This window comes from Cucumis sativus, unplaced genomic scaffold (genome assembly GCF_000004075.3).
Source record: "Cucumis sativus cultivar 9930 unplaced genomic scaffold, Cucumber_9930_V3 scaffold86, whole genome shotgun sequence".
In the NCBI taxonomy this organism is placed as follows: Eukaryota; Viridiplantae; Streptophyta; class Magnoliopsida; order Cucurbitales; family Cucurbitaceae; genus Cucumis; species Cucumis sativus.
Genome location: NW_022279577.1, coordinates 80,889 through 92,991, shown reverse-complemented (window position 1 = coordinate 92,991; position 12,103 = coordinate 80,889). Strand labels below are relative to the sequence as shown.

The following is a 12,103-nucleotide window of genomic DNA, read 5'->3' as shown; positions in this document are numbered from 1 at the left end:
CCTAGTCTTTGAACAGAAGAAAACAAACAAAACTAAAAGCAAAATTATTAGAAAATGTGCCTAAATGGACAAATAGTCAGTAGGAAGAAGAGGATTACAATATATTAGGTTAAAATGTTGAACTATGATGCTAACTAGAAGAGAGCAGACACCTAACACTGATCCAAACCACAAGGTATGAACCTTAAAATTGGTGAACGTGTATCCACTTTAAAGGTTTAAGTAATGACTTCACTCTCATTATCGATTGATGTCATTGGATTGATTTTTCTCCCAAGTCCCTTGGGTTTTCTGGAGTTCCCCACCCTTGCTTTTCATCTAATCTTAGTGAAGAGTTCTCTTTTGGCTCATCTGAAACAAATGCCACCATCGTACTTTCAAAGATAAGGAATCCGACTTCACTCACTTTTCGATCATCTTTTGTATACAACCTTCACTTGGTGTAAATTCACCCCACACTTTCATTATTACAATCTTACTTCTCTTATATCACAATGGAATAATCTTTGTAATCTCTCGCAGCATATGTGCTCTTTTGTAATTTCATCCCATCAATGAAATTATTTATATGTTTCTGATAAAAGAAATGTCTCCTCAAAAAGAATAATAATAACAATAATGTTTGATCAAAGAATCCTTTGGACAAGTCTTGGCACATTGGGAAATCAAGCCCTTGGCATTAAACGCCGAGATCATGATATGGGAATTCCAAAATGTACAAAAATACAAATATTGCTCATGCTCATGAGATTGAATAAGCAACTTATACTCTCTGACTGCAGAAATCCTTAACTCTTAAAAGAAAACAGGAGGCATTGGAAGATGAGTATTTATTACCACTTCCAAATTCCAGTGTAGTGCTCATATACTGTTAACAGCGGTGCCTAAATCCTTGGGGTATTCGGTAGACCGTCATCGGATGAGATTGTAATGTAATGTAATCAATAACCAATGGTTGGATTCAGCGTTTTAGAGCCGATTTGTAAATTAAACTCATACATTTCAGCTCTCCAAAGAGAGTCTTTGAATTCAACATAACATTTCTAGTTTCAATTACTAACCTATTGGTGGAGAGCAAGTGCCATAGGTTAAGAGTTAGTATTCCAATCCTGACTACTCCTGACATTACCACGAAGTGTAGACTACATACCTGTAACTCATTATTACTTATCGCACCCGGCAGCCCAAAATCTAAACTCTGTAAGCTTTATCTCATCTAACAATGCCACCCAAAAATCATGCACCAAAATCAACCAGAAATAGAGGTTCAAAATATAATGGAACGGCAGATAAAAACAATACAATAGTAAAAACCACGCACCTTTTACAAACTCTTCCCAAAGAGACAGGCTCAGTTAATCATCTTCGTCGCTCTCGTCACTGAAATAACTTGCTTTCTTCTCTTTTTTCTTCTCTACAATGTTCTCACCGCCAGTCAGGAGTCTCTGGTCTGCATCTCCGTCCACCACCGAGGCCCAATTGTCATCCTCAAACCCTTCTCCAACATCCGATCCCCAATCCTCCTCGTGCCTAGCACCAACTCCACCCCTTCTTACCCGCTTCGGTTCTGGTCGCTCCCTTGGCCCCAATTGATTTTTAGGGCATTCATAAGACAAATGCCCATCAATTGCGCCGCACTCGTAGCACCTACTCTTATCCTTATAAACCCTCTTCCTTATAAACTCAGCGGCACGACCATTATCAGTCGCTATAGCAGCCTTAAGAACACGGCCATTCAAAATCTTCCCGTGCATCTGTTTCGCGGCCTTCACCGCGTCGTCCTGAGAAATAAACTGGACGAAGGCAACGCCGCGAGACTTGCGAGTCTGTCGATCTTTCAACACCGTAACACGAGCGATCTTACCAAAGTTGGAGAAGAGAGTGTGGAGGTCGGAATTAGTGAGTGAATAGTCGAAATTGGAAACATAGAGAGTAGACTTCGAAGGAACCAAACCTCCAGAACCACCGCCAGACTTAGTGGAAGAGTGTGAGTGTGAGTGCGATTGCGATGAGAAGTGCGACTGTGAAGACGACGGCAGCGACGGGTCAGAAGAGGGGGCGGAGGGATACCGGTAATAGAAGGTTTCGTCCTCGTCGCTGTCGCTAGTAGGGCTATTGGTTTTCTTTCCCTTGGGCGCCATTTTTTCACCCGAGTGCTGTAAACAAAACCTATAGAATGAAAATATAGACTTAAGGTTTAGGAAATCGACCAAATCTAGGAACGAGACATTACTATGAGCGGTTTGTTTTATTTAATATTAAATAATAAATAGATTTGGTTAATTTCGATTGTTTGAATTGATTTTTTTAAAGTCAATGCTCACTCCTAAGTTTCACTAACTTTTTGCAATATCACTCTCTATAAATAAATTGTTTCTTCATCTTTAGAGAGACATCATATTCATATAAACAAATTCTTTTAGGAGAAGTTTGGTGCATAGTATTATAGTTTAAGTTGTTATAGTCGTGTTTAGGGTACATAATATTATAATATTAGTTATTATAATTTGTGTTTATGTGTAAATTATTATAGTACGAGTTATTATAATATGTGTTTGAGTATAAATTATTATAATCCGACAAAATTGAGAATCAAAGTGACCATTCTTATTTTGAAAAAGAAAAAAAATCCAAAAGAAGTCAAAAGGAATAGAGAAAATTGTTCAGTCAAATGTTAGTTTACTTTTATTACAAAAAAATTATTTATCTTTTGGGTTTAGGCTAATCTTCAATGATCATGGTCGGCCAATCTCCCACCATCATCTCTAGTGACTCCATCGACGAACTTCCGATAATCAACTTCGACGACCGTTGTCATCGATTAGTCTTGAAGATTTTTTATAAAAATATTTTTTAGTATATATAACAAACAAAAGAAATTTGTACGTATAAATATTTTTTAAAATATATATTTTAAAACACGATTGTGTTTTTATTTTAAGAAGTTTTTAGAAAAAATGTTAAACAAAAATGAGTTTTTTTAGGTTATTCAAGAAAATACTTTTAGTTTAGTTATAATAATATTTTATAAAATGCACTTTTTCATACTTTTTTTTCTTTGTAATATTCTCCTAAAGATAATGTTTGACCAATCCATGATTGATTTGGACTATTATTCGATAGTAAACAATGTTGGTATGTTGCTTTTTATTTTATGTTCATGTGTTGTTTGAGTTCGGTTTAAATTTTGTGATTATGGTCACTACGTTTGTATTGTTGCATTATATATTTAAACTTGGTTAACCATATTCTCACTGTTCACACGAGATTTCGAATAAATGTATTTCGTGGAATTGAACTTTATATATTGATGAATATTGTGCATACAACCTCTAGTATTTACTCATTTGATGCTTTCTCTCGAATACAAGTTAAAACTTATAACTTTTTGATCTTCGATCTTTAGGATATTGTAGTTGCAAGTTGATTTGAACTTCGATCTTATGGAACCAAGGAAAGTTTAATCTTCCAACTTTCAGAAGTTGTTGATCTCCAGGTTGATATGAACTTTGACGTCTTGAGAGCTTGTAGAAGTTTGAATCTTCAATTCTTCAGTACTTCAGAGGTTCAATTCTTTATTCAACCAAAGACCCCTTTTAAAATGAATGGCAATGGTCTCTATTTATAGAGAAATTTCATGGGCTTTAGGTGAACTTGGGCTCATTTGCTTGCTAGACTTGGACTTGGGCCCATTTGATTGTTGGGCTTGGACTTGAGCCCATTTGTGAGTTGAGTTTGAACTTGGGCCCATCTGCTTATTCGACTTGGGCTTGAGCCCATTTTTTTTGTTGGATATGAATTGAGTTGGGTTGAGTAAACTTAATTATCCAAACTCAAACAAAAGTATAATCATTCATATTTATTGTGATGATGTGGCGTAATTTAATTGGTCAAAATTTCTTGCTCAACAAATGTCTCCTTTTAGAGATTTGTGCACGTTTATATGATGGGTGAATCTCGAAAACGATAAGCTGAAATAAGTGAATTTGTTCTTGGATTTGGTTCTAGTTAATATGTCAATTTAATCATACTATGCATTTGGACATAAGTGTGATTAAAATGTTATACGAAGTTTGGTCAATTTATATGGTGGAGCACACCAAGCTTGATCGAAGACAAAAATGGAGATGGAGATCCGATCGGCTGTAACACATCGAAGACGAAAATAGAGATGGAGATCGATCGGACTGCGACACATCGAAGACGAAAATGGAGATGGAGATCTGATCGACTGCAACACATCGAAGACAAAAATGTAAATATAGATCCAATCGACTGCGGCACATCAAAGACAGAAATGGAGATGGAGATTCGACCGACGGCAGCACATGAAAGACCGAGATGGAGATGAAGATCCACATATCGAAGATGGAGATGGAGATCCGATCGGCTGCAACACATCGAAGATGGAGATCCAATTGACTGCGACACATCGAAGACGAAAATGGAGATGGAGATTCGACCAACTGGAGCACATGGAAGACGAAGATGGAGATGAAGATTCGTACATCGAAGATGGAGATGGAGATTTTGATGACTGCGACACGTCGAAGATGCAGATGGTGACGACTGCGGCACATCAAAGATGATGACGACCACATCGAAGATGCAGATGATGATGGCTGCGACACATCAGAGATGCAGATGATGATGACTGTAACACATGGAGATGGAGATTCTGATGGCTGCGACACATCGAAAATGTAGATGGTGACGGCTGCGACACATCGAAGATAATGACGGCCACATCGAAGATGCAGATGATGACAACTGCAACACATCAAAGATGCAGATGGTGATGACTGCAATACATGGAGATGAAGATTCTAACGGCTGCGACACGTCGAAGATTCTGATGGTGACAGCCACATCGAAGATACAGATGATGACGCCTGCAACACATTGAAGATGCAGATGATGACGGTTGCAACACATCAGAGATGCAGATGATGATGACTGCAACACATGCAGATGGAGATTCTGACGACTGCGACACGTCGAAGATGCAGATGGTGACAACAGCGACATATCGAAGATGCAGATGATGTCGGCAGTGACACATCAGAGATGTAGATGATGACGGTTGCAACACATCGGGGATGCAGATGATAACGACTGCAACACCTAGGAGATGAAAATGATGATCTTCTCGTCTGCAACACGTGGAAGAAGATGATGATGAATCCTTTTGGCTACAGCACGTGGGAGAAGATGAAGATGAAGATGAATCCTTTTGACTATAACACGTGGGAGAAGATGAAAATGAATCCTCTCGGCTGTAATACGTGGGAGAAGAGGAATCCTCTCGGCTGCAACACATGGAAAAGATGAAGATGAATCCTCTTGGCTGCAACACATGGAGAAGATGAAGATAAATCCTTCCGACTGCAACACATGGAGAAGGTGAAGATGAATCCTCTCTGCAACACATGGAGAAGGTGAAGATAAAGATCCTTTCAGCTGCAACACTTGAGAGAAGATGAAGATGAATATCTTTTCAGCTGCAACACTTGTGAGAAAAGGTAGAGCTCGCTACTTTGACTTTGCCCCATTTGTCCCATTTCTTTTCTGTTGTAACTGCATGAATTTCATTTTCTATTGAGATTACATCATCACGATGAAGCATAATTTTTTTTTTTCGTGTGACTGAACTTAAAGTAATCTTTAAGCTGCCTACGTATCCTTTTTATAACACAGAGATCAAGTCATAACGTAGTTCAATTGAGTTGTTTTTTTTTTTTTTTTTTTGTCATTCACCTTTTAAGCTCTTGTGGACTAAGAGCATCATGCAATTTAGGCTCTTGCGATAAGGAGCTTTACACATTCACTACTACAAAAATGAGTTTACTTGACGCTAGCAACTTTTACATACTTGACGTTTTTATTAAAAAAACGTCAAGTATGAACTATGTTAAAGAAAAAACGTCAAGTATAGTCTTAAAAAATATGAAGTTTTCACGAATTTTTTTTAATTATTTTATGTTAGCTTTTTTTGACGTTTTTTTTTTTGCGTCAAGTATAAAGTAGATTTTACTTGACATTTTATTCGGGTTAAAAGTAGTGAACATTTACTTGACACAAAAAACATGTCAGGTATGGTTTTAAAAAAGAAAATTTTTATGTTAACTTTTATATGACATGGTTTTCGTGTCAAATATAGTGGAGATTTATTTGACAGTTTATTCGCGTCAAATATAGTGGAGATTTTACTTGACGTTTTTTTCATGTCACGTATAGTGGACATTTACTTGACGCGAAACAACGTCAAGTATAGTTAACATTTTTTATTTAACACTTTTAAAATGTCAATTGCCAAAATGTCAAATATAAAACGTTTAAAAATATGAAAATAAAAAGTATAAAATCAACTTATTAAAATAATTTTTTAAAATCAACTTATTAAAATAATTTTTTAAAATCAAACTTATGAAATAAATCTTTTGAAAATTTTCACTTAAATAATGTTTAAATCTCTCATTAAATTAAATTTATTAAAATCTCTCGTTAAAATAAATTTGTTGAAAATTTTCCTTTAAAAAATTATTGAAAATATTTCCTTAAATAGATTTATTAAAATATTTTAATGAAAAACTCATAAATAAATTAAATTTAATAAAATATTATTAAATAATTTTTTTGAAATCTTTCACTAAAACAAACTTTTACAAATCTTTCACTAATTTGTTGAAATCTTTACTTAAATTAAATTTATTAAAATCTTTCTTTTAAATAAACCTATTGAAAATATTTTATTTAAATAAATTTATTGAAACCATTTCTTTAAATAAATTTATTAAAACATTTTAATGAAAATTTTAATTAAATTTATTAAAATACTTTAATAAAAAATTGTTAAATAAATTTTTGAAATTTATCACTAAAATAATTTTTTGAATTCATTAAAATAAGTTTATTGAATCTTTCCTTTAAATAATTTTATTGAAAATATTTCATTAAATAAATTTATTAAAATATTTTATACAAAATTTATATATTTTAATGAAATCTTTCATTAAATAAATTTATCAATGTATTTTGATGAAATGCTTATTTAATAAATATTAAAATATTTTAATGAAAACATTAAAATAAAAATTTAAAAAAATTATGAAATAAATTATTAAAAAATAATTAAATAAATTTATTGAAATCTTTCATTAAAATAAATTTATTTAAAATTTTCCTTTAAATAAATTTATTGATAATATTTTTAAAAATAAATTTTATAAAATATTTTAATGAAAAGATTACTAAATAAATTGATTAAAATATTGTAATGAAAAGATTATTAAAGAAAATTTTAGAAATCTTTCACTAAAATAATTTATTGAAATCTTTTGTTAAAATAAATTTATTGAAATATTTTACCAAAACAGATTTGTTGAAGTGTTTCACTAAATAACATTATTTAAATATTTCATCAAAGAAATTCATTAAAATATTTTATTGAAATGATTATTAATGAAATTTATTGAAACATTTAATAAATTTTAAATGGATCAACTTTTTCCATTGTTTAGTTTTTACTTTGTAGTGTGTAGATTAATAATAGATCCAATTTATTGGTATATCTCCATAATTATTTACTTTTACACATCATTTATCACTACTCACATAAAAAAATTACAAATTTTGTGACATGATTAGACAATTTGATAAACAAAAATAGATGATATCCTAGAGATGCATATCTAAATATTGTATTGGTAAGTGATATAATATTAAGTTCTCGCACATCAACTTGATTTTATGAAGTTTTGTTTAATAAAAAAATCATTTTATTAGAGTGAGCATATATAATTCAATTTAGTTATTTACCAAAAAAAAATTAAAATCAAAATAATTTAGGGTTTCTTTTTTCTTTTTTTGTTTCTTTTTATGGAAAGATTGAAGATCTTGGAAACCTAAAACATAATTTAAGAAAATTGGTTAATGATAGCGAAAATTAAGAATAAATTAATAAAAACAAATAAATTGAAACAAAAACTCACAAACCACTCTATTTGTTTTTTTAAAAAATGATATAATTAAAAAAAATATTATCAAAAACTAAGAAATAAAGAAAAATAATAATAATAACAAATTGAAAACAAGATACTGTACAAATCCATTGTTTTCAAATTTTCACCCTTTCAACTTATTTTCTATTATCAATTCCTAATTTCTCCTATAAAACCTTATTCCCTAATTCAAAAAATATTCATCATCTCAAATCTTTATATTTTCACGATCAATCCATGGATCTTTCTCAAAAGTTAACAAAAACTCATGTAATTTTCTTTAAATTTTAATGTCTCTTTCATTTTTTTCTATAGAAATTTGCATGTCGATTATTGAAAATGATTAGTGGGCTTTTTTTTCAATTTCCTCAATAACACTTCTTTCCTTTTATATATTGTTAAAAAAGGTATCCAATGAAAAGATGAAAAATTTCTTGCTTTCCAAGTTTTAACCTTAAAACAATATATATGGAAAAAATTCTTGCTTCCCAAGCTTGTTTTATTTTATATTTATATATGAAAAAAAATAATTTTTTGAAAAGTTTATCAAATATATTTATTGAAATATTTTAATAAAAATATTTTAATTAAATTTATTAAATTCATTTAATTAAAAATATCAAATAAATATATTAAAATCTTTTATTTCCCTATTTTTAGTAATCCCTCACGTCTCCACGATGAAACCCTATTCTCATCTCCACGCTTCCACACAACACAGGCGAACAGCCACTTCTTCGAATCAACGGATGACTTCCACACAACACAGAGCGGCAAACGGCGAATGGCTTCCACACGACGAACGCTTCCACTCGACGAACAGCTTCCACCCGAATAGCTTCAACCCGTTGCGAACAGCTTCAACCCGTTCCGAACAGCTTCAACCCGACGAACGGCTTCCACGCAGCGAACAACTTCCACAGTGAACGGCTTCCATGACTGCGAACATCTTCTGCATGGCAAACTACTTCCGCGTTCAAAGGTTTTTATGCTCCTCATTCTTATTGTATTTAACATTTTTCTATGAATAATGCTCCCTTGAATTTGATTTATATCTTGTAATTAAGGATGATATTGTAAACCCAAAGTGAGAAAAACACAAAGAGAAGAAAATTGAGAATGACTCTCGTATATTTATATTTATTTGTGTTATATGTTTATGTTGTTTATGTTGTTTATGTTCAATTCGTAAACAAATGGTATAATCTAATTGACAAATAGAGAAGACCATCATTTTTCTTTATTGTTGTTTTTTTTTTTTACAGAAATGAGTAATGAGAAATTAAGGGTGACTCTTGGATGTTTTAGACCGTAATTAATTTGTTGTCGTTATGGTTATAATTATCATATTGATTTGTTTATAGTAATGAGTAATGAATTGGTATATTTACTCTTATTGGTAAGATTCATACTTTAGATGAATGCCATTTTTTTTATAGTAACGAGTAATGAATTAATATATTTACTATTATTGGTAAGATTCATACTTTAGATGAATGCCATCCAATGCAATTCAATTACAATTTGTACTTTTTTTTATGGCAAATGACAAATATTGTCTCTAAAGTATAATGATAATGTTAAATTTACTTCCTTGAACTTTCAAAATTAATATTTAAGTGATTCAACTTATCTATTAGACCGTCAAATTTAATTATACACTAAAAAGAATGGGTGTATGAGGCAATTCAAAGGCAATTCAAATATTTCTTAATATGTAAATTAGTGGGTTTTTAATGATTATTGTCTTGAATTAGGATTCATAAATTAAATTAGACCCTCAAATTGGATCTTGTGTGCATCATCATATCCCAATTACACATGCATCTTGGAAGCTGGTGCCGACTGAGTTGAAAGAAAAAATATACAATATGATTGAGGTATGTAATCATCCTTCTCATTTGGAAATCATGCAAATACTACACTTATTGTATATTTTGAATCATACTATCTTGTGGTTATTATGTAGTCTTGGTAGCCCCATAGCCTTGGTCTTGTGGCTATCCTATAGCCTTGGTAGCCCCGTAGCATTGGTAGCCAATCATGTATATATTACACAGTTATTGTATATTTTAAGTTGTATTATGTGTGGCTATCCTGCTATGGTAGCCAATCATGCATATATTGGTAAAGGTAATATATTTATAAAATAATTTTTATTTTAATCTAGCACATAATATAATATATATGCATTGTTAATTGGTTGTGTTATAGTGTTCTTTACAAGTAGGTACAATTGAATGTGGATATTATGTCATGAGATACATGCAAGAAATTGTGACTAAGGACACAAACATTATCACTGGTGCGGTATGTTTTTAAACTATTTACATTGTAAAGTTATAGATAGTATATTATGACTAACTCAAATATTTTACAAAGTGTATTATTCTACTTTTTATGTTTTATAGATTGATACAAGAAGCCCATACACATAGCTTGAATTGGATAGACGAGGGGAGTGGACTGGATTTTTAGCTCGGTACATATGATAGACACACCTAGATATGATCATGTTAATTTTGTAAATGGCTAAGATATGAGAATGCTCATAACCTTTTTTGTGGAAACGTTTTGTTCATAGCCATTATGAGGCAAAAGATATACGGGGATAGGCTTCAATTTTGATTATATAAGACAACTATTATCATTTAATATTTTGGAATATGACACATATAGGAAATTTTAGTTGGCTATATTGGATTGGAATTGTGTAATTGTTGATGACATTGTTGAGAATAATGAAATTATTGTTGGTTTACATATTATACTAAACTTTTTGTCCTTTTTTTTTGTTGTGTAATTGTTCGTTGGAGAATTTGTTTTGTTTATGGATATGTCTTATTGAAGCAAATGTATGTAATGCAGGAAATAAAAAATGAAAAAAGAAAAATTTAGTATATTTAATATAATAAATGGTATACATGACATTAAATACATGTCACATATACTATCTTATTTGAGTCAAATATACCATTTTACTTGATGGATATATAGTGTCAACTATAAAATTTTACTTGACATATACATAATGTCAAATATACTATCTCACTTGACAGGTAAATAGAGTCAAATATATATCTTAATCGACTTGTAAATAGTGTCAAGTATACTATCTCACTTGACAGGTAAATAGAGTCAAGTATATAATTTACTCGACGTGTAAATATTGTCAAGTATACTATCTTACTTGATACAAAAATGATGTCAAGCAATAGAGTACTTGACGTTTTTTTAGTGTCAAGCAATAGAACTATACTTGACAGTCGATTACTTGACGCTTTTTAAAACGTCAAGTATAGATTTACATGACACTGTATTAATGTCAAGTAATTCAATTTTTGTAGTAGTGATTTAACAAATATTTTCGTAAAAAATTTGTTCACCTTCTTCATTTGTAGAATTGGTGAATATAATAATTTTTGGCTTCACGATCAAGGGACCTTCTGTGTTTATGTCAACAAATAACTTCCTCTTCATGCGTGATGAGACACAACTGCGTATCTTCTCGCCATTATTTTCTTCATGAAGTGATTTTACCTTCAAAGTTTTCATCTCTTTTTCATGTTGATCACTTGTCATTTTAGTCTATCAAAAACAGATGTTGAAGGTTGATATTTCTTTGATGTGGAGATACTTAGCCTTTTGAAAGCTAAAGTTTGAGTGGAAGTAGATGTTAAACATTGGTTTTCTTCTTCTTTCATGGTCATACTCAATCTTTGAAAAATTGAAGATTGAGTAATTGAAGGCTTGATACGATCAAAGACAAATGTCATTTGCTTAATTTCATTTGAATTGTCGATTTCTTCAGAAGATGCACAATTGGTGTCGACTTCTGTTATACTGACAACATGACATGCAAGGACTTCTAATACTTTCTTTGGATGATCATCAAGGAAGCTTCTTGGGAGAAATTCTTTCAAAGTTATCGACCGTCGATGTCGGATGAAGTCCTCGTCTTTTCCTTTGATAGGCTTAGACTTCCACATCTTATTTGTTTTCTCATTTTTACGAGAGTTGCTTCCTTTTCCATGCTTCTGATGGAAGTGCGACTTCGTTTGTACGAAAATTGATTGTCTCCCCTTTTTACGAGTCATGACTAT

The 12,103-nt window shown here is 31.4% G+C and overlaps 1 protein-coding gene across 16 annotated transcripts in view; it reads right to left on the bottom strand.

Moving 5' to 3' along the window:
* Positions 1–12,103, bottom strand: part of LOC116406313 (NAD-dependent malic enzyme 59 kDa isoform, mitochondrial-like) — a 61,494-nt gene that overhangs the window by 9,791 nt on the left and 39,600 nt on the right. For 7 of the 16 annotated variants that reach the window (XM_031890017.1, XM_031890006.1, XM_031890010.1 and 4 more), the window contains exon 1: positions 1,151–1,222. The exons of 3 other annotated variants lie outside the window; for them this stretch is intronic. The gene's annotated coding sequence lies outside the window, so the exon portion shown is untranslated. Of the gene's footprint in view, positions 1–1,150; positions 1,223–1,321; positions 2,188–12,103 lie in introns of those variants that run through there. 6 more of the 16 variants (XR_004219342.1, XR_004219341.1, XR_004219340.1 and 3 more) reach the window with 5 other exon arrangements.